The 2592-nt window shown below is 45.8% G+C and overlaps 1 long non-coding RNA gene across 1 annotated transcript in view; it reads left to right on the forward strand.

The window, feature by feature from the left end:
• The window catches only part of LOC102029374, a 44307-nt gene extending 42538 nt beyond the window's left edge, over positions 1–1769 (forward strand). The window contains exon 5 of the long non-coding RNA XR_001236516.1: positions 269–1769. This is a non-coding gene — a long non-coding RNA (uncharacterized LOC102029374). The remainder of the gene's footprint in view (positions 1–268) is intronic.
• Positions 1770–2592: the final 823 nt, after the last annotated feature.

Consider the following 2592-nt stretch of genomic DNA (forward strand, 5'->3'; position numbering starts at 1 on the left):
TCCTCTTTTCCAGTACAGTACTGGGGTTTAAACTGAAAGTCTTCACACTACACTATATCCCTACCCTTTTAAAATTTTTAATTCGGAGACAGGGTCTTGCTAAGTTGTGGAGCAGGCTGGACTCAAACTTGGAGTCCTCCTGCACCAGCCTCCCGGAGTGCGGGGAATATCGCATGCGCACCACAAAGCTGTCTGGTGCTCCCTTACCCCGCACACTGCCTCCGTTGTTCCCTCAACACACTTGTCCTCTCTTGCTCTTCCTAACTAGGTTCCGGAGACCATGAGCGTCTCAGAGTTGTGGATGAATAGAAGAGGATGACTGCACCAGGCAGCAGCCCTGGAGTTTCACGCCGTCCTGCCATGCAGGCCAAAGGCCGGCCTTGCTGTACAATTTTCATACAATTGAGGCAGTTTTAACCCTCCTGCGCCCAGTCTCTCCGCTGGGAGGGCCGGGAGTGCTCAGAACTGCGTGAACTACCAAATATTTCCACTAGATGGCGCTCTGGCCACACAGGCGATGCGCTGCAGTTCCGCGGCAGCCCCTGCTTTTGGGAGTCTCTTGCCAGTGTAGACGCCTCGTGCTTGGTCGTTCATCACTCCAGAACTGTTGTATCTACAAGGAGACTAAGGCGTGGAGAGGTGAAGTGACATACTTGTCATCCTTTAGTACCTAGCTGATACTGGCTGTGGGCTCTGGCGTTGCCCCTGACATTTCCAAACTTCCCTTCTTAGACCATTTGACTTTGATCTGTTTTCGGGCTACTTTTGAAGGCCTGATGAAAGCTATAGGATCTCTTCCTGGGAGAAATTTAAAGGTAATTTTACCCCCTTCAAAAACATCCCAGGAGTGGGAGAAGGATCGTAAGTTCAAGCCAAGGCTGGGTAACTTAACAACTTGGTCAAAAACTGTCTCAAAATAAAAAATATAAAGGGTTGGGAATTTATAGCCTTAGTGTAAAAGTCCTGGTTCAATTCCCAGAACTCTGCCTCCCCTAAACCCCAGGAACAGATTCAGAACCTCTGTCTAACATGTTTGCAATGCACACATTTATTTTAGGGCTTATATTTAACTTCCAGGTTCTGTTCTGAATACGAACAGAAATGCAATCTATCTGTTCCTTCATAAAATATTTAATGAGCACCTACTACACGCTAGGCATTGTGCTAGGTGGGTGCTGGAGATATTTGCCTTTGTCTATCTTGCAGCCCAGAGGAGGAAGGCAAACATGGGCAAAATTGTAGCAGTATTGTTCCATTCTCTAAATATTTCCGGTTCTCCAGTTATACTACACCATACAGTTTTACTTCCTGGTGCTCCTGTGCTTGGGTGAAACCATGTGACTAGTTCTGACCAATGAACTGTGAGAAGTGATGTATCACTAGGGTTAGAGCAATAATGGCTGCGGTGAGGCCCTTCAGAGCTTTTCCTCACCCAGAGAGGGAAACATTTAAGATGGATCCTGTTTAATCAGCCTATAGGGGCCCTGACACGTGGCGTGAGTGAGAAATACTGATGCTTCTCAACTTACCAAGGGTTATGTCCCAATAAACCCATCATAAGTTGAAAAATACCATATATGCAAAATGCATTTAAGACTCCTTACCTACCAAATGTCACAGCTTGATGACAGCACACTACAGAATGTTGAATATTTCCCCTCAGGACTGGCAGCTTCAACTCACTGCCTCTAACCAGCATCATGAAAGAATCTTGTGCCTCTGTAATCCCAGCACTCTGGGAGGCTGAGACGAGAGGATCACAAGTTCGAGCCCAGCCTGAACAACTTGGTGAGACTCTGTCTCAAAATAATACATTGAAAACGGGCAGGGGCTGGGGCTCAGTGTGAAAGCCTGGTAGCACCAGAGCCCCCCCACAAAGTATTTTACCATATACCACTATGTGAGAAAAAGTTAAAAACTTTTTCCTATTTTTATATTTTCAATTTTTATTTATTTTTACTCGTTGCCTATTGTCTTGGTTACTTTTCTCTCATTGCTGAGACAAAACACCTGATGCCCAGAATTAAGGATGGAAAGGTTTATTTAGCTCACAGTTTGTGGAGGTTTCAGTCCATACTCTGCTGGCTCCAAGGCAGAGTGGCACATGGCTGACGGCAACAGTTCGTGGAGGCGGAAAACAGCAAAAGCAACAAGAGCAAAAGGGAGGAGCGGCAGAGGGAAGAGCAAGCCTCTTTCCCTCCCTTACATTGTATGCAAACTACCTGCCCCAGGGCAGGTGTAGCACTCACACCCATAATCCCACTGTTGGATCAAGGATCAATCATAAGCTCTAGAAGTGCCCTCCCACCGCTGCATGACTACATGAGGCTTTGGGGGAGATATCCAGACACAAACTATAGCACCTATATCTGCACAACTAGTTAGTTGTTTAGGTAGCGAATAGTATCTTACTGCATTTTGCATTCTCTGGATACTTAATTCAATTTTTTTGGTCACAGATATAAGCCTCAAATGTCAGGTTTGTGATTAAAATCTAGGACCTACAGACTAATAGTCACACAGCCCTTCATGACGTAGCTCAGCGAGTATTACCAGGTGTCTTGGTTACTTTTCTCTCGTTGCTGAGACAAA

The sequence above is a fragment of the Chinchilla lanigera genome, unplaced genomic scaffold (assembly GCF_000276665.1).
Source record: "Chinchilla lanigera isolate Chin_1 unplaced genomic scaffold, ChiLan1.0 scaffold00059, whole genome shotgun sequence".
Lineage (NCBI taxonomy): Eukaryota > Metazoa > Chordata > Mammalia > Rodentia > Chinchillidae > Chinchilla > Chinchilla lanigera.